The sequence below is a fragment of the Portunus trituberculatus genome, chromosome 41, assembly GCF_017591435.1.
Source record: "Portunus trituberculatus isolate SZX2019 chromosome 41, ASM1759143v1, whole genome shotgun sequence".
Classification (NCBI taxonomy): Eukaryota; Metazoa; Arthropoda; class Malacostraca; order Decapoda; family Portunidae; genus Portunus; species Portunus trituberculatus.
The window spans coordinates 14,818,441-14,838,637 of record NC_059295.1 but is presented as its reverse complement, the minus strand read 5'-3'; the positions used below and the strand labels follow the sequence as shown (position 1 = coordinate 14,838,637).

Below are 20,197 nucleotides of genomic sequence, written 5' to 3'. Positions count from 1 at the left end.
TAAATCCCCACCTATCCATATAAAAGACATTAAAAAGAGATAGGAAAAAGGACCATATTACAGAGAGAGAGAGAGAGAGAGAGAGAGAGAGAGAGAGAGAGAGAGAGAGAGAGAGAGAGAGAGAGAGAGAGAGAGAGAGAGAGAGAGAGAGAGAGAGAGAGAGAGAGAGAGCATATAGGCTACAAAAGTACATACATACACACATACATAAGTACATACATACATACAGACTCATAGACAAACAGATACTCGTAGACGTGAAAATCTCCTTGTCCTTCCCATAAAAGACACAAAAAGAGTGGAAAAAGGTGATTTGTATAAAGAAAAATCCTCTCTCTCTCTCTCTCTCTCTCTCTCTCTCTCTCTCTCTCTCTCTCTCTCTCTCTCTACCGCCTCAAATTACGTGTGAATAAGATGATATTGGCAGAGAACACAACGAGCCATGAGAGGAGAAAAAGAGAAAAACAAAATTGGACTAAACTTTCAGGATAAAAAAGAAAAAAAAAAACTATGACAAGGAACCAAGAAGAGCGTGATTGCGGTGCTACGAGAAAATTTCACTATTATAACGTGAGAATCCCCCAGAAATTACTCAATAAAGCGTGTATTAAATAAGAGTTTATATTTAATGATAGTAATGGAGAGAGAGAGAGAGAGAGAGAGAGAGAGAGAGAGAGAGAGAGAGAGAGAGAGAGAGAGAGAGAGAGAGAGAGAGAGAGAGAGAGAGAGAGAGAGAGAGAGAGAGAGAGAGAGCATCATGGAGACAGATGAGTGGTATTACAGGGCCCCACTAGTGATCGCCTCGCCGTGTAAGGAAGCCACTTTTGCCTCACATCAGAAGACTTATTGCTTCACGGTGCTGCCTTGCTCCATCTGGGGTTTAAGAGGCAGGGACGGCATGGGGAGGCTAGTGTGGATGACGCCAGGAAGAAGAGAACCTTGAGGAGGGGAAGTGGGGGACAATGGTTCACGGAGGCTGAACAAAAACAGTCACGGAGGATGAGTATAAAGAATCGCCCATAATGAACTGAGAGGTGAGAGGCATGAAGGGGTGAAGACGATGCTGCTGCCTCCTCTTTTGCTATTCGTACGCTGCCTTTTAATGTGCAGAGATTCGAGGACCATCTTCTGAAACACTTCTGCGCCGGACACCTACATTTAAGAGGGTCGAATTGAAAGTACACTGGGTTTTAAGAGTGCTTTTTCATGATTTTACGGATTAATAAGATTTCTACATTACTGACTGAAAAAAAAAACTAATGAGAACTACTAATTTCCTCTGTGACCCTGGAAAACATTCGTAACGAGAGAACATAGCGCTTCAGGTTACCGGCCTAGATCTTTGGATTTCCGTTCTGTATTGTGTAATTGCGACAGACGTGGTACAGTTATGGACAGTAATCGGGAAACACGCCGCGTTAGTTCCCATCGTGCTTAGTGTTCTTCCTTCAGTCTCAAATCATCGAAACTGTAAACTGCTAGGTCTCGTAGGCAAGATTCTCAGCAGATTTTAAGAACATGATAAGTACAAAAAATAATTAAACGAGGCAGTTACTGAGTACTCAGATTTAGTATCTTGATCATTCCCACTAATTCCCACCGTGCTTACCGTTCTTACTTCAACCTCAAATGATTTTTGTATAGGAATTTTCAGATGTCGTAGGTTTGTCAGCAGATTCTAAGAGAGCCATGAGGCGAGAAAACATGTACAGTGCGTAAGCTGACTAACATAAACCAGACGCTAAGACCTTAAAATTCATTATCTATTTATTCTTATTATCAATAAATCTACCGAACTTCCACTCCTCGAAACCAGCTAACTCCCTGCACTCATTACATTATTGCACTCTGTTCCATTCATTTATAATATGTATCTGTAGGTATGAACAAATTTTTGGCCGTTTCTTCTTAAATCAGAGGCTTATTCAATTAGCATAACATTCCCATATTTTTACTAGTTATAATTTTTTTTTCCCTCAACCTCAGCTTCTCGGATCTGCTAAGAAAGTATCCGTTATCAGGTTTTGTATCAAGTTTATGTATTTACGAATTAGAGTACTGTGGAACCAGCGCCTATTTGATCGAGGGCATACTACGTAACATGGGGATCGTTTTAGTTGGTGTAGGTCAAGAAAAGAGTGTGGGACTGACCCTTAAGATTAATACCGATGTTCTGTAGGGAAAACTCTAACCTGGTATGGACATGCATGAACAGAAAACGAAAAATGATGAACTATTTTTGCCAGGGCAGAAAAAAAAATAATAATCCTTAGGTGAAATGAAAAAGATTTACCCTTACAGTTTTGCGCTTTCATCACTCACCAGGTTTTTCCACTAGTACAACGCAAACAAAGTAAAGTCGAAGTGAGTGCAGGTGATTACTGTTTCCCTGACCACACCTGCACCCTTTGCCGTCACGGAGGAGGCAGGATAAGGCAGAGGAGCAAGACTGTATAACTGCACTGAGCGATAGGTACCGGAAAGTGCGACCACAAGACGTGACTAGTCTGGGATGAGTACACAGGTCCAGGTGGCGGGCAAAAATAGTTAATAAATGGTCATTACGTTTGTAGCCACAGGTGAATGACTCGGTAAAACACGGCAGCAACACCGCCTCGCAGCGACGCATCCCCTCATTGCGGTCACCGGGACATGGATCTCTCACCGCCCCACCCACAACACAAACAACAACATTAATGACAACAACAACAAAAGGAGGAAAAGAAGAAAACAACAACAAGAGAGTAGAGATAATTCACGGTAAGGGTACAATGGTTGCGTAACATTCCTTACAAGAGAAGATTAGAGCTTTCGAATTTATAAGCATTCTGAAACTGTGAAGATTGAGAGGGGAAGCTGATAGAAAGACCAAGACACAAAAGGTGGATGAGATCATTAGTGTTATCAAAATATGATTAAAACAAAAAAGACTCAATTGAACCTCAATAAAGTAGGATTCTAAAAAGGAGACACGAGGAAACTGTCAGTCAGATAAATTGATAGATGCTGGAATAAATTCAGTAATCAGGTTGTTCGTGCTGAATCATAACGCAATTTCAAAAGTGGACTGAAGGGATTAAACATTTTCACACACAGGAGGCTCTGGCCAAGTGTTAAAAAAAGAAAAAAGAAAATTGCTAAAGTGCTAGATTCTAAAAAAAAGAAAAAAATAGAGTAAAATAATAAGGATTATCCAAAATCGAAGTTTATGGAAACAAGAATGCTTTAGTAGGTGCCTTCATGTTATTACGTTATGTAACTATGAGGTGATAACACTGACACAAGCAAAGGACATGTACGAAATTAGTATAATTGTACCCACCCTTAACTCCAATCAGGTCATCAGTTTTTTTAGATAATATTTAGGCCATATACAGTATATATATATATATATATATATATATATATATATATATATATATATATATATATATATATATATATATATATATATATATATATATATATATATATATATATATATATATATATATATATATATATATATATATATAACATATATATATATATATATATATATATATATATATATATATATATAACTAGCGACCATAACATTCGTGCTCTTCTCTATCTGGTCCGTTAAGTTCTGCAGGCGACAACAAGTAATAGTGAAAGATGATTGCTATTCGCGCCTCGAAGTGTGTCGAAGCGAAGAATGTGTGGCCGTGTCAGTGTTGCAATGAAATCCATGATACTATAACAAAATCTACAATAACACCTATAAACATAAACCAATGAAAGCTGGAGAAAAATCAAGAAAGACGATAGAAAAGAAATACAGTGACAAAGAAAAAAAAAGAAAACAGAATATAAGATAAAGAAACATATAAGCAAAGAGAATGGAAGGATACACAGGCATGAAGTGAAAGAAAAATATCAAAAACAAAAACAAAAGACCAAGGAATATCAGAGACCCAAGGATCAAGATACTAATCTCTGCCAACAGTGGACTGCCTTACCTCAGTCACGGGCGCGGTGGACGCCGGGAGCCTGCGGAGGGAGAGAAGAGCTGAGTTAGATAATTCAGAGAGAACGCTGGAACTGAGACGGAGTGCAGGAGGGTGGACAGGCAACACTTGGGAGGGGAGACTCGTAACATAGGTGGAATTAGTATCGTCTTAATATAATCATTTCGTTTTAATATTGTTCCCTTTTGTTAATATTTAAAGTATTACTATAGATTGTTTTCCTGGATACAGAAAAAGAGAGGTAATGTGAAATATATTTAAAGATTCTTGCTATAATAAGTGGAGATGGTCGTCACTCTTATAGCTATATAGGAAAATATTGAAAAATTAAACCTAATTAGATTTATCCCAATCTAAAAAAGGATGGTTTGCAGTAAAAACGTATTCAGTTATATGGGAAATCTCTGAAAAATTCACTTTTTGATCGCACCGGCTATAATAGTTGCATGATTCTCTCTACACACCTCGGATTACAAAGTCTTTTCCTATTCTTCTTCAATCCACAGATGTGTTTTTCCCTTAAAGAGATTCATCTCACATTATTCTGACCATTTAATCTTATCTTCCTCATCATAAGCCGTCTGAATTCTCTCTCATTTCAATTTCCACAAACAAGGTATCAATTTTCTTTGTAACATGTTTCTCCGTAAACTTTTTTTTTTTTCAAGAGAGACTTTCAACACGCTCTGATCCTTGTGCTCTTCCTTATCTTCTCGATTCTTTTCCTTTTCGTACCAATTTCCACATACATATCAATTTTCCGTCCTGCAAGCCTTCCCATGAAACTTTTCCTCGCTCCCACTCCCCTTGCGTTATTCTGGTCCTTACAACATTTCAGATGCAAAACCCTCCAGAATGTAATCTGCTCAGCTTAATTTGTGATGCTGTTATCATTATATTATTGTCATTATTAAGATTTTCGCAATGTTCTTATCGAAACCTTCCCCGCCAAATATTTTCCCTCTCAAGCAGATTGCTAATATCATTCCTCCGATCTTAGCAACATATATCTCAAACCCACTTAGGCCTGTATTCTGAAATGCTTTGCCCTCTCACCACAGAAATAATTAGTCTGGTTAAAAATCAGGTTGAACATCTCTGTTGCCTGCTTCTTCTGCTACTAATGCAGAAATATTGTTAAAATGTCACTAGAACCATGGAAAACATCCGTAGAAAAACAGTGTAACTTCAACTATTGTAGATATAGCGAAGAATTTCAGAATATGCTTTTAAACTTTATCTGGTATCAATTCCTAACATTTAAACCAATTTCAGGCCGACAAGCCTCGTCTAGCCTCATCTAGCAAACTAAACTACGAGCAAAAAAGAGCCCCAACAATGCCCACTGACCCTTAACCTCTCAAATCCCCTCACTTAGGCATCCTCAGAGTATATCGCCTGACTGGAAGGGGAAGGTGTAGACAAAGACTTATGCGAGGCGTTGCGTGCAGCTGCCTCAGACGCTCGCTATTATGTCCGTTTAAGACCTGTGTTTAAGAGTCGGGAGGAGGGAAGAACGTAAAGTGCGACGGTGAAAGAAAAAGTGCAAGGGGTAGAAGATAAGCTGGCAGGTGTCTTAGAGCGGCGTATTAGAGGAAAGCCGAGAGGTGCTAAGAAGGATGAATATTAAGTGAGGGACCGGGAGAGGAAAGGAAGGACGGACGATGGTAGTATGGGAAGAAGAGAAAGGCCTTTTTTTCTTTCCCTTTTAACCCTGTGTTATGGAGGGTGGTGAAAAATGAGAGATGTGTGAGGAAGGTTAGAAAAATTGTCATAGAGGTAGAGAGAGAGAGAGATAGAGATATATATATATATATATATATATATATATAGAGAGAGAGAGAGAGAGAGAGAGAGAGAGAGAGAGAGAGAGAGAGAGAGAGAGAGAGAGAGAGAGAGAGAGAGAGAGAGAGAGAGAGAGAGAGAGAGAGAGAGAGAGAGAGAGAGAGAGAGAGAGAGAGAGAGAGAGAGAGAGAGAGAGAGAGAGAGAGAGAGAGAGAGAGAGAGAGAGAGAAATAAAAACAGATTCCTACTTCTACTACTACTACTACTGCCACCACTACTACCACCACCATTCTACTACACCACACACACACACATAGCAGCTGGCCAGACAGACAACCGCTCTCCCCACGAAGGCCGAGAAGTTGCTAGTGTCAGAGAGCAAGGGTCAGTGTAAGCCGTGTAGCCTAAGCGCCTTGTTAATTATCATGCCAAGCTCCAACCAAGAGGCAGATGAGGAGCACGTTCCTTCTCCAGGCAGTGCACCTCGGCCCCGTGTTACAGTGTGCAGTGTAATACGAGTGTCTGCTGCTCCCGCGGTGTTGAGGAAATGTCTCTTGCTGCCCTCATCCATTGTACAGCAGAGGCCCTTCCCCCTTTCCCTGCTTCCTCTTCTTATCTGATGCAGGATTCTAGTGTGTGTGTGTGTGTGTGTGTGTGTGTGTGTGTGTGTGTGTGTGTGTGTGTGTGTGTGTGTGTGTGTGTGTGTGTGTGTGTGTGTGTGTGTGTGTGTGTGTGTGTGTGTGTGTGTGTGTGTGTGTGTGTGTGTGTGTGTGTGTGTGTGTGTGTGTGTGTGTGTGTGTGACGGGTGCAAGCAGGACCGCCTCATAACTTCTCCCTTTGATCACAGCCCCCACCATCTCCCTCCCCTCCTTAACCTCTCATTTTGTACACTAAAAGTAAAAGTAATGCAGAAATTTGCCCTCATCATTTTACAACAGCCTCCGCCTCCGCCGCTGTCTCCGCCGCCGCCGCTGCCTCCGCCGCCGCCGCCGCCTCTCTCTCTCTCTCTCTCTCTCTCTCTCTCTCTCTCTCTCTCTCTTCCTACCTTCATTAGAAAACAGCATGCGTAGTATTTTTTCTTACTTTATTAATTACGTTTGTCATCATTATAATTTCCTCTTACTCCTCTAGCTCCACCTCCTCCTCCTCCTCTTCCTCCTCCTCCTCCTCCTCCTCCTCCTCCTCCTCCTCCTCCTCCTCCTCCTCCTCCTCCACCGCCTCCTCCTCGTCTTCCTCCACCGCCTCTTCCCCTCCCCTCTCCTTCCCCTCCCCTCCTCCTCTTCCCCCACACCTCCTCCTCTCCTCAGTTTTCTCTCGTCATGTATAAAAGTATATGTGCCAATCATTTTTTCCCTCCGTCCGTTGCTTCATTTGATGCAACTTGATTTCCTTCACTCCCTCTCCAGCAGCTGACATGAAAGTGTATACTGAGTCATACACACACACACACACACACACACACACACACACACACACACACACACACACACAATTTTGTATCGCTGTTTCTTCTTCTCACGTGTAAAAATAGAACTTGATGTGTGTGTGTGTGTGTGTGTGTGTGTGTGTGTGTGTGTGTGTGTGTGTGTGTGTGTGTGTGTGTGTGTGTGTGTGTGTGTGTGTGTGTGTGTTTGGCAGGAGAGCAGGACGGAGGGCGGAGCAGCGCGACCTTCTCGTCTTCGCGTCACGGTTCCTCATGACCCCAGTGTTACAGAATCACGCCAAGGCACGGGCAGCAGCAGCAAGGGGGAAGGAGGAGGAGGAGAAGGAGGAGGAGGAGGAGGAGGAGGAGGAGGAGGAGGAGGAGGAGGAGGAGGAGGAGGAGGAGGTCAGGGTTTGTAATGATGGGATGGGGAAGAAAGGAAGAGGGAAAAGTGACGCGAAAAAAAAATAGAAAAAATGTGAGTGTAAAGATGATGATGAGAGAGAGAGAGAGAGAGAGAGAGAGAGAGAGAGAGAGAGAGAGAGAGAGAGAGAGAGAGAGAGAGAGAGAGAGAGAGAGAGAGAGAGAGAGAGAGAGAGAGAGAGAGAGAGAGAGAGAGAGAGAGAGAGAGAGAGAGAGAGAGAGAGAGAGAGAGAGAGAGAGAGAGAGAGAGAGAGAGAGAGAGAGAGAGAGAGAGAGAGAGAAAGCACATGTGAACACTCCACGCATTTCGGCAAACACTGCCTTAACAATTCTCTCGATAAGGTTACCATGGGTCCAGTGAGAGGGAGGGGCAGTGCACTGACCAGAAGTGGCCTCTCACACCACGCCCGGCTGTCCCCTCCATCACCTGCACCCTGGCTAACTCCGCCGCCCCTCGCACGCCCGCCATATGGAGTGGCAGGCTAGGAGGAATAACCACAGGAACAGCCACGCGATATTTCCCGTGGCACGCTACCTCGCGCACCTCGGAGTGAGACCATTGTTCGCTGCCTTATCTGTGTTGCTGTCGGACCGACTTAGCTATCCAATATACACCAGACAAGGTTGTATTAGCATAGCAATACTGACAGAAATATGACTAGTTTCTCATCCTCTTTGTTTCTCGGATAACTTTGAAGTCGTGATCCTCGGGCAGAAAAAAAGTGATAACTGGTTTTTCCATCAAAGCATTGTTGCCTCAGCCAAGCATTCTCGCATGCTCGTCGTCCCGCCAGACCGCAAAAGTGTCGGGGGTGTTTATGCTATACTGATCTTGATTATCACTTCAGCAACATCAAGGGAAGTGCTGAAGCTTTTACTGCGGTATGCAATCGTAATGACAAAAATAATGAGCCCTTAGCACAGGGGCTACCTGAACTAAATTGAACAAACAATAGAAGTTGGAGTCAAGAAACGTCAAGTAAGAGTGAACGAGTGAGCCAATGTTAGTGTCTATTGCCTCCTACTCTTCCTTCTTCTCTTCCTACTTATCTTCAACCTTCTATCCATTACTTCCGAGCGCTAATCTTTCATATCTTCCATCACATCAAAAACACGTGTTCAGAACAAACCCATCTCTCCTCACTCAGCTTTTCTCACTTGCTTTCAGGTTTATTTTGACCATAATTGCCGGGCCGACGTGCCATTTGGGGGTAAGAGGGAAAAGAAGCACTCAAAGCGCGGCCTCTCCTTCCATCTAGCCGGACAAAATGAGGGAATGATAATAACAGCTTTGAGACGTGTACGTGGTAGGAAGTCGCTCGGAAAATATGGTACGGGAAAATGAGACTCGCCAGAAAATAAGCTGCTGATGATTTTTATGTTTCCGGAAAATAACATGCTAGGGGAATGGGACTGCGAGAGCTGCTGGTCCACTGTACTTATATTGTCTTTAGCGCGTTCCTGGCTTGAATGTTACCTTTGAAATGCACTGGAGTGTGAGAGAAGTAAGGCTTTACGGATGATATGTATATATCTGTGTATTTAAGGTAACGGGCATAATCTTGCAATTCCAAAGTAATTCTTATATTCACAGCTAAATGTTTGAGTATTACTAGTGAAAAGCGATGGAGTGCGAAGGAAATAATGTCAATTTTCTCCATCTGTTTAATCATATATTCAATCAAGTTAGCTGTCATGATCTTGCAAGTTGGCGTCATTACTGTAGCTATGCGAATGACTCAAAGCTGTTGTAATTATTGTTTATCACGAAGTTTAGTTGTAAGTGGACAAATGTCAGACGTCTTCCGCTAGAAAACACGCCCCATGCACAACTTCACACTTAAAAGAAAATTAAGTAATGTGATATTTATCAGGAGCACTGTCAACTAAAAAAAAAAAAAAAAAAAAAAAACTCTCATTACAAACGTTTATGAATCTAAGAACAAACCACACATTTATTTTTCATGTCAAATCACCAGCTTTTAGCAGACGTACGTGTAAGACAGTTGCGCCAAGAATGTTTACAATACACTTATGAAGCATAAATCTTCTGTATACACTGAACCCTCCCTTCTCAATTGTACCTCCCACGACGCACACGAAGGGCCACATCCGCGCACACGCACACACACACACACACACACACACACACACACACACACACACACACACACACACACACACGAGGTCACAGCTGAGGGCAGTCAACCTTTCAGGGGTGTTTTGGATTTATCTCTTCCGTCTGAGGTTCAGACTGATGAGAGTCTAAACTAAACAAATGACGTAACGACTCTGGACAAAGGAAAAATAAACAACCGGTTCACACACGCAAACAAACACCGTGCACGCCACTCAGAGTGCGGGATAGGATTACAGCGGCAGAGGCCCGCACTCAGAAACGCCTTGCTCTCTCACCAGAACTATTTTTAAAGGCCACAGAGATGATTAGCCGGGTTCTCAAGACTGTTTATCTTGTTGATAATGTAGAAATCTTGTTAATTTTTATCTAGAACTGTAAAAACACCCATAAAACCCATGTAACTTCAATTAAAGCCTTTTAAAATTAGCGGCAGTGCGGGGCTGGTGTTTAAGAGTAAGGCCAGAGCACAGGAGACGTAGTGCTGATGACGCCTTGCAGAGAAACTAATCCACAGAAGAAAAATCTTACCTTGCCGACAGGGAAATACGATCTGGTGTAGCCCCGCGCCGCCTACCGCCATCATTATAACCTTCTGGCGTCACACACAACACGGGATTATATTTTGACCTGCCTAAAAAAATAACTTAGGGGATTTGTGGTCTGCTGGCAACGCTTCCCTGCGCATGATGGTTCTCCTGGTCACTGAAGAGGAAGGAAGGGTTGGAGGGCGGGGCGCGGGGAGGCGGGAAAGGGGCGGGGTGTTGTGGCGCAAGAGTAGAGGAATGATATAGGGGCCGATATGATGAAATATTTGCCACCTCGAAGTCTTTCACTCCGTCACATATATCACTCCCACCCGTGAAGGGAATGGAGTAATTGGTAGCACTCTATCTTAACGTCGCCTGCTTCGCCACGTTCCTCCCATCTTTAATAATGAAATGAACGGGTGCTAACAACATTATTCCAGCTCATCACACGCGCGCCGCCTTGCTCATGTTGTACCGTCACTTTCCTAATTCGTCTTTTCCTCCTCCCAAGACGCCCCACTACTCCTGCACTATATTACTACTTCCTGAATGGTGTTTTGGCTGCTCCGCCTGTCTCTCTCATCCGCCCGGCCCTTCAGCGCATAGTGTGGTTCCTGTTTTCATCCTCACGTGCCTCTAAGTAATCGACCTTCAACCTTCACACAGCAAGGATAGACTTTTATAACCCTCTTTCTTGGCTATATATAAAAAAAGCTTCACTGAATAGTCGTTTAATTTGAGCAATCTACTCTTTACTCTCTCTCTCTCTCTCTCTCTCTCTTTCTCTTTCTCTCTCCCTCTGGTGTTATATTTACCGATTTCTCTCTTTTCTCTTTTCTCATTCCTCGCCGACCGTTTATTCCCGTTTTCTCGTATGGTACTTTCCTTCTTCCCACGTTTGTGTTCTTTCCTTTCACTTCTTTCCCAATACTTTCCCTAGATACTTACTTTTCCGGCATCTTGGAGTGACGTCAGCGTTGCATCACTATCACGAAGTTACGTCACATGAATGGAGAGTGCAATTACTGTTAAGAGACACGCGAAAGAGACAAACAAATGGATGATGTGATGGACAGAGAGAGAGAGAGAGAGAGAGAGAGAGAGAGAGAGAGAGAGAGAGAGAGAGAGAGAGAGAGAGAGAGAGAGAGAGAGAGAGAGAGGAAGGGGGAAGAATCAACAAATAATGCGTGATATCTATTTTCCACCACGTAGCGTACAAGAATAGGGACACTCTTCCTCTTCCTCCTCCTCCGCCTCCTCCTCTTTTTCTTCTTCCTCCTCCTCCATCTCTCCTCCTCCTCCATCTCTCCTCCTCTTCTTTCTCCTAATCTTCCTCCTCCTCCTCCTCCTCTTCCTCCTTCCCCTTCTCCTCCTCCTCCTCCTCCTCCTCCTCCTTCCTCTTCTCCTCCTCCTCCTCCTCCTCCTCCTCCTCCTCCTCCTCCTCCTCCTCCTCCTCCTCCTCCTCCTCCTCCTCCTCCTCCTCCTCCTCCTCCTCCTCCTCCTCCTCCTCCTCCTCCTCCTCCTTCTCTTCTTACTACCACTGTTACTACTACCAGCACTATTATTACTACTACTACTACTACTACTACTACTACTACTACTACTACTACTACTACTACTACTACTACTAACACTACCACCACCACCACCACTACTACTTCTCCCTAGTAAAGTAACCTCACTTTCATTCACCCATCACATTCTTTGTAACTTTCATTCCATTCGCTTCCTTTTCCCTTTTCTGCTGTTCCTCTTTATCTGCCCCTCCCTCCCACACCCGCACTTTCCCTTCCCCGCCCACTGGAAACCACGGAGCGCCGGGGAAACTGCTCAGGCTGGAAGAAGAGGAATGCAGGAAAAGGGAAAAGGACAAAGATCGATAACACAGAGGAAAGCTAGAAGGTCCGGCAAAGAAAAAGAAATTAATAAGAGAGAGAGAGAGAGAGAGAGAGAGAGAGAGAGAGAGAGAGAGAGAGAGAGAGAGAGAGAGAGAGAGAGAGAGAGAGAGAGAGAGAGAGAGAGAGAGAGAGAGAGAGAGAGAGAGAGAGAGAGAGAGAGAGAGAGAGAGAGAGAGAGAGAGAGAGAGAGAGAATATATTAAGATCTAGAGGAACAAAAGAATGAATGAAGGAAAGAAATCAGGAAAAAATTGAGGATGAAAATAAATAAGAGAGGAAAAGAAGTAGTAATTGATGGAGAGAGGGAGGGAGGAAGGAAGGGAGAGATGGAGAGATGGAGGCATGGAGGGAGGGAAGGAAGAAAGAAATTAGAGAAAGGAAGGAAGGCAGGAAGAATGAAGGAAGAAAGGCAAGGTCGAGTACAATGATTTCTAGTTCAGTTTTTATTATTTTTTTTCCGAGTTAATGTGTGTGTGTGTGTGCGTGTGTGTGTGTGTGTGTGTGTGTGTGTGTGTGTGTGTGTGTGTGTGTGTGTGTGTGTGTGTGTGTGTGTGTGTAACTATAGTCCGTGGAAATGAACAAAAATAAATAAAATGACAGCAACAGAAAGAAACGGAGATATCTATTGTTCATTTATCTATCTGTCTATGTATGTATGTATGTATGTATGTATGTATGTATGTATGTATGTATGTATGTATGTATGTATCTTTGTCTCTCCACCTCTCCATCTTCTATCCATTAATTCGAAACATTGATTAACTTATCTTTCTATATAAAATATTCTTAACTAAACACAAATAATAAACCATAACAAAACACAGAAAATAAAGAGAAATACAATCAAAGTTGTTGTGATACGAGAGTGTAAAGATTGCAGTGGTTTCTGGCTAACTTCCTGGTGCTACAAGTAATATAGCGAGAAATGCAGTAAAAGTTGTTTTGATATGATGGAATGAAGAGCGCGGTGGTTTCTCTATATACAACCGCCCAGTGCTCACATTTACCAGGTGAAATTGTTCGCCCTAAGCTCCTGTAAAACCAAACAACACAAACAGTGGGAAAGGTGGCAGAGAAACCATATGAAGCCCAAAGAAAAGTATTATTTTTTTCCTCATCAGATTTCAACAAGAGGCTTTCGGAAATTGTGGCGTTGGCGTGATGTTATAAAAGATGATCGTACTTTTAATTGAGCTTCAGTTTACTTGTGGCTTTCTTTGAGATTTTCACAACTTGCTTATTTCAGCTTTAGCTTTTCCGTATGAATGGGTGGATGAATGATGTGTAGATGTGTGGATAGATGGATGGAAGAATGAATGAATAAAAGATAAAGGCAAAGAAAAGCACATTATTAGCATATATATTGTCTACCTACCAACCTACGTGTGTATGTGTGTGTGTGTGTGTGTGTGTGTGTGTGTGTGTGTGTGTGTGTGTGTGTGTGTGTGTGTGTGTGTGATTCGCCTCGGTCGTCTGCTGGTCACCCAGCCAGTCTTCCCCATTATGGAGCGAGCTCAGAGCTCATAGGCCGATCTTCGGGTAGGACTGAGACCACATCAACACACAACACACACCGGGAAAGCGAGGCTACAACCCCTCGAGTTACATCCCGTACCTATTTACTGCTGGGTGAACAGGGGCCACACATTAAGAGACTTGCCCATTTGCCTCGCCGCTTACCGGGATTCGAACCCGGCCCTCTCGATTGTGAGTCGAGCGTGCTAACCACTACACACTACGCGGTGTGTGTGTGTGTGTGTGTGTGTGTGTGTGTGTGTGTGTGTGTGTGTGTGTGTGTGTGTGTGTGTGTGTGTGTGTGTGTGTGTGTGTGTGTGTGTGTGTGTGTTTGTGTGTGTGTGTAACCAAAAGGAGATAGATAAATAGATGGATAGATAGATAGATAGATAGACAAATAGATAGATAGATATATATATATATATATATATATATATATATATATATATATATATAGATAGATAGATAGATAGATAGATAGATAGAGAGAGAGAGAGAGAGAGAGAGAGAGAGAGAGAGAGAGAGAGAGAGAGAGAGAGAGAGAGAGAGAGAGAGAGAGAGAGAGAGAGAGAGAGAGAGAGACGTGGTAAATATACGTTCTCCTAAACCAAGAAGTAAATCAAACCTTTCATCCACTCCTCTCCACCCACCACCGCACACCACACCACACACACACACACACACACACACACACTCTCTCTCTCTCTCTCTCTCTCTCTCTCTCTCTCTCTCTCTCTCTCTCTCTCTCTCTCTCTCTCTCTCTCTCTCTCTCTCTCTCTCTCTCTCTCTCTCTCTCTCTCTCTCTCTCTCTCTCTCTCTCTACCTCTCTCTACCTCCTTACCAATCTGCAGCAGCAATACCATCACCACATGGCAACACGCAACACCTCAACACCATTAAACAACACAACCCTGCAATCTACACAAGTACGTGACAGCATAAACACTGCAACCACCACAACCACAGCCACACGCTTTTTGATACCACATGGACCTCCGCAACGACCAGGGGACACCATAAAAGAATATGACACTGCCTGGCTTGAGATGAAGATTACTTATTTACACACCCTTGCAGCTTTTCACGTTATGCTGCACCACCACCACCGCTACCACCATCTACTACTGCTACTGCTACTTCTGCTACTACTATTAACCAGCTACCCGTCGTACCTCAACTTGATAAGACGGCTAACGAATCATATCAAATTACACTTATCAGAGTTCACACAGCGCCTCATTCTGGTAAATAAAATAAGCACCCATATGTCCACCACGACCCAGCTTCCCCCTAAGAGCGGCGACTGCAAGCACACAACCCGAGGGAAGGCCGTAAAGCACACCAAACATGTAATTCCCGAAGATGGTCGTATTTTGTTGTGGCCGTAATGTTAGGGTGGAGACAGGTGCAGCCAGGGGAAAGGAAGAGAAGATTGGGCCACTGTGTATGAAACTAGTCGTCTGTCCGCCTCTCTGTTTTATGTATGTGTGTGTGTGTGTGTGTGTGTGTGTGTGTGTGTGTGTGTGTGTGTGTGTGTGTGTGTGTGTGTGTGTGTGTGTGTGTGTGTGTGTGTGTGTGTGTGTCCTATGGCCATCCATTGATCTTGCTGTCTGTATGTGTATCTATCATCCTGCCTGTACGTCTTCACATTCACAGCCTGGTGCCTTCGTGCATTTGTATATGTCTAAGAAGCTGCATTTTCCCTCCTGTCTGACTCTCTTCGCGCCTAACCCCTTGCTATTACCGTCTTGGCCTCAATAAATCTCTTGAATTCCTCTTGGCAGTCCTTCCACAAACGTATTAGAGTAAATGTATGCATGTATGTCTGTGTGTGCGAGGGAGCTGGAGATGCATGTATGTACTAAAGCAAAAAGACAGGTATGCATTGCTACATGTGCTCGTTGCGTCGTCTAACTCGTTCCAAATCTGCATAACAGCCGCGTCCCGGAAGTCATGAGGCACGGCAGGTAGCGTGGAGGGACGCACTGCCAGCCCGGGACCCCAACTGTGGGTGTGTCGCGGCCAACACGGGACGATCCCACCACGACGATAACAGTAACTACGACAACGACAGTGACGGATGCGTAAACCTGTCTGCTATTATTAAGATTACTACCACAGAGAGAGAGAGAGAGAGAGAGAGAGAGAGAGAGAGAGAGAGAGAGACAATTGCCTTATCTGAAAATGAAATCTTTGCAATTGCATTCACTAAGGACACAAAATATCAGTAATTGAAATTGATGTGCTAGAAAAAGACCCACATCACGGCAATTTCCTTGTCGAATGTGAAGCCTAAAATAGCGCTGTAACTTGAAAACCAATCCTCAAGTGCGCGCGGCGGCCGAGATACAGAGACTCTTTTGGATCACTAGCAGATAGAGTGTTGAAATTCCCACAAGAGGCGGAGTCCCTCGTGGTTATCGTCGTGTCGTGAGGCGCTTCTCGCTCATTGTTCCCACACTTGTTATACTTTTGTGTCCACTACGTCTTCTTTATTGTCTTTTTTTCCTTCTTTCTCTGTTACCTTATGTCTTTCTTTTCTCTGTGTGATGTTACAATAACTTATCCTTCCCTGACTACGCTTCGTTTCTCTTTCTGTAATGGTGTATTTAGTGTAAAGTGATGTATTATTACCAGCCTTTTTTTTCCCTCTTTTATATCTTTCGTTTTCTATCTGTGTGTCCGTTTATATGTCTGTCTTATCTTCCAACATGTAATGACAGCTTACTTACATTTCTCTTCTTTAAAATGTAGTTAAGGTAGACTAGTATACTATTACCAGCTTGTTCTTTCTTTCTCTCTTCATTCCTTACGCATATTTCTTTATTATATTTGTTTGTCTGATGAGATAGTGGCTTTTCATAAACCTCCAGTAACTAATTGTAGCTAAATTACAAGTATACTATTACACGCTTTTTCTTTCTTTGTCTCTTCATTTTTAAAGTGTATTTCTTTACTCTGTTCGTTTGTCTGATGAAATAGTGGCCTTCACAGACTTCCCAATAACTAATAGTAGCTAAATTACAAGTATACTATTACACGCCTTATCTTTCTTTGTCTCTTCATAACTTACGTATATTTCTTTACTCTGTCTGTTTGTTTGTCTGATGAGATAGTGGCCTTTCACAGCCCTCCCAATAATTAAGAGTAACTAAATTACACTTCATTCTTCTTTTACAATACTGCAGCAAAGTGTTTTTCTAGTAACAATTAGCATAGAGAGAACAGAACCTTATTGAAGAACTTAAAAGCCTGCAGCCGTTAAAGATAATTAGTAATGAATAACAAAGCTTTGAATAGCCACTAACAAAACGGAAATAAAGTAATAATGATATGCTATAAAATACTAACAAGACAGCCAAAGTAATCGCCATAACTATAAACCTTGTGTGTTCTTACCTGTGATCCTCGCAGCACGTGGACGAGACAGATGATGTGCCTGGCAATCCGGAGATGATGTATGTATGTGTGTGTGTGTGTGTGTGTGTATGTATGTATGTATGTGTATGCGTGTGTGTATGTATTTGCTGGTCTTCGTGCGCTTGTTCGTTCACTGCAAACACCTGTAAGAAGAGGGCTGTCAGTGCTGTTATAAAAGGCTTAAAAGATTCACACATACACACGCACACACACTTCCATCACTCGCATCCACTCACATCCACATACTTCAATTTTTTTTTCTCTTACTTGCCTCAAATATTTAATCGCTCATAGTGTGAGTCATAACAGAAAAAGGCAACACAGAATCCCATTTTCTTTTAGTGTAGTACTGAGAGCGTCACGGAGGCGAGTCTATTGTCTGGCCAAACAACACCATGAAAAGAAATGGTCGGTATAGTAAGGAGAGAGAGAGAGAGAGAGAGAGAGAGAGAGAGAGAGAGAGAGAGAGAGAGAGAGAGAGAGAGAGAGAGAGAGAGAGAGAGAGAGAGAGAGAGAGAGAGAGAGAGAGAGAGAGAGAGAGACTACTGTTTTTATATTTTTGCCGCCGCTATGCCTGCTAAAAAAAAAAAACAGGTCAACTTATACAAATCTAAATACTAAAACGAGTTACACACGCACACACACACACACACACACACACACACACACACACACACACACACACACACACACACACACAGGAAAGCACAGCAAGAATATTTGTGACACTCAAGAACACACATGACAAACGATATAATAATCCTACTGAAAATGTGAGCCAGACATGCTATTTGGCGATGAGCAGCAACGCATCTCTCCTCCTTTACATCTCTGAACACCGCCAGTTCGTCCCTCACTACCATTTGCTCAATCACCACCACAACCACCACCATCACCCCTCCCACCACCGCCACACACACTGCCATCACCACGGTCATTCTTCATCGACAGTATTTTCAAACCTGCAATCATTCACGTTCCTTTTACAATATCTTATGTAAATGACTGCGATCTTTCAACCAGTGAGTCAACCAGCAAGCCAGCCAGCCACCCACACCAGCCAGCCCGCCACCCACACCACTCCAGCGAGTAACACTATCACGATGGAACAACAAGAGAAGGACTTTGGATGATAACAAGACGTTCCTCCTTTTTCATGCTAAGCCTTTCTTCTTTTTTCAACCTTTCCCTTGTTTCTCCCGACCAACACACACCTACTACGCTCGCCCTCACGAGAAGACAAACACTGTTACATCTGCGAAGGTCTGACGAAAGATTCCAGGGAGGGATGGTTGTTACTGTATTGAGAGAGTGCGGGAGGAAAATGAGGAAGATGGAGATGATAACACACAGAGATAGGTGAATAAAAGAGGAAGATTAGCAGAGAGAGAGAGAGAGAGAGAGAGAGAGAGAGAGAGAGAGAGAGAGAGAGAGAGAGAGAGAGAGAGAGAGGAAGGAAGGGACAGCAAAAGGTAAGGAAGGAGAGTAGGAGAGAGCGAGCAAAGGAAGGAGGGAGAGGAAGAAGGGAGAGGAGGAAGGGAGGGAGGTAGGGAGGGAGAGCGGTAGGAAGACGAGGGAGAGACAGAACCGCACGAGACAGTCTCCGCAGAACACAGTCAGCGGTGGCCGTACAGTCCGCGGTTCCTTTCCCTCGTAACCTTCGGGCCCCCTTCTTTCCTCCTTCTACCAACGCGGCAGTACAGGTAACGCAATGCAACAACATACAGACACCCGGCGTTCCGTGCGGGAAGAGAATCATGGAGGTGAGGGACGGTTGGTACTTAGCAGTCACTATACAAAACCATGGCACTCTGGTGAAGACGCTTTGCATGCCGGGTAAACGAAAAGAAGATTTGAACCACGAATAACTGAGCACTATTGCAAGATATGAGTGGCACTAAGTTACTGAAAAAAATGGCACAGAAAAAAAAAAAACTGTTTTGTGACGGAGGTGAACTTAAGAACTTTTGGAGCGAGTGTCACCTTCACTAGTCCACGCGGGAAGAGGCAGCTGGAGAGGCACTGAGGGAGGCTCCGCACACGTTCTCTCTACAGTGCCGGCCAGCTGAGTGCCTTACTGACACACTGAGCCTTCCACGCCTCCTCCGCTCACCCCCCCAAACCCACACCTTCACTCCATCACTCTCACCTCGCCGTCCGCTGTCTCACGTAAGTTGGCAACCCCTTCTTGTTTCTCTCTCTCTCTCTCTCTCTCTCTCTCTCTCTCTGTGTGTGTGTGTGTGTGTGTGTGTGTGTGTGTGTGTGTGTGTGTGTGTGTGTGTGTGTGTGTGTGTGTGTGTGTGTGTGTGTGTGTGTGTGTGTGTGTGTGTGTGTGTGTGTGTGTGTGTGTGTGTGTGTGTGTGTGTGTGTGTGTGTGTGTGTGTGTGTGTGTGTGTGTGTGTGTGTGTGTGTGTGTGTGTGTGTGTGTGTGTGTGTGTGTGTGTGTGTGTGTGTGTGTGTGTGTGTGTGTGTATGCCTCCTTATAATCTCTGTTTCCCCGTGCGTGCCTTTTAAGTTTTTCTATCCCACGCTGACTTTTCTCCTGTTTTTTTTTTTTTCTTGTGTATTTCTGATATTTCTGGAGGTTTTGGTTTTTCTTGACACTTCCTTCTGAATTTTTCTTCAGTTTCTCATTTTCCTGCGCACCGGAGTCTTATCTCGCATGGGTCAAGTTTATGAATGTAGATGGAAGGAAAGATACGAAAAGAAAAAAAATCTTGTTATGCCTGGTGTGTTCGGCATCTTACATTTTTGCTTACTTTTTCGTTCATGAAATAAGACGAAACCTTAACGCAAAATAAAGGTGGTGGCGCGCCTTATGAAGGACACTAATTAGGTCTTTCATATGCATGAACGAGAGCAATCCAGAGATACGGCCCGGCGCTGCGAGCCCTGCCTGGTGCGTGCGTGCCCGCTCACCCGGTACTGATTTGGCAAAGAGTTATGTGAGTGAATGAGGTACTTGCATTCATTATGGTTACTTCTTAGGACAACTATGATGAGATGTTGCATAAATACATAGAAAAACAGAGGCAAGTAGTGCTAACTCAGACAGAGCAGCAGGTCGGTGTATTA

General features: G+C 43.6%; 2 long non-coding RNA genes across 2 annotated transcripts in view; one reads left to right on the top strand and one right to left on the bottom strand.

Annotated features, from left to right (window-relative positions):
- Window positions 1-3,983: 3,983 nt before the first annotated feature.
- Window positions 3,984-19,262, bottom strand: LOC123516550. The gene is made up of 3 exons (XR_006678221.1): window positions 19,106-19,262; window positions 17,102-17,265; window positions 3,984-4,014 (listed from the first exon to the last, which is right to left on the bottom strand). It is a non-coding gene; the product is annotated as an uncharacterized LOC123516550 (long non-coding RNA).
- LOC123516551 overlaps window positions 19,177-20,197 on the top strand; it is a 36,066-nt gene continuing 35,045 nt past the window's right edge. Inside the window, exon 1 of the long non-coding RNA XR_006678222.1 lies at window positions 19,177-19,291. This is a non-coding gene — a long non-coding RNA (uncharacterized LOC123516551). The remainder of the gene's footprint in view (window positions 19,292-20,197) is intronic.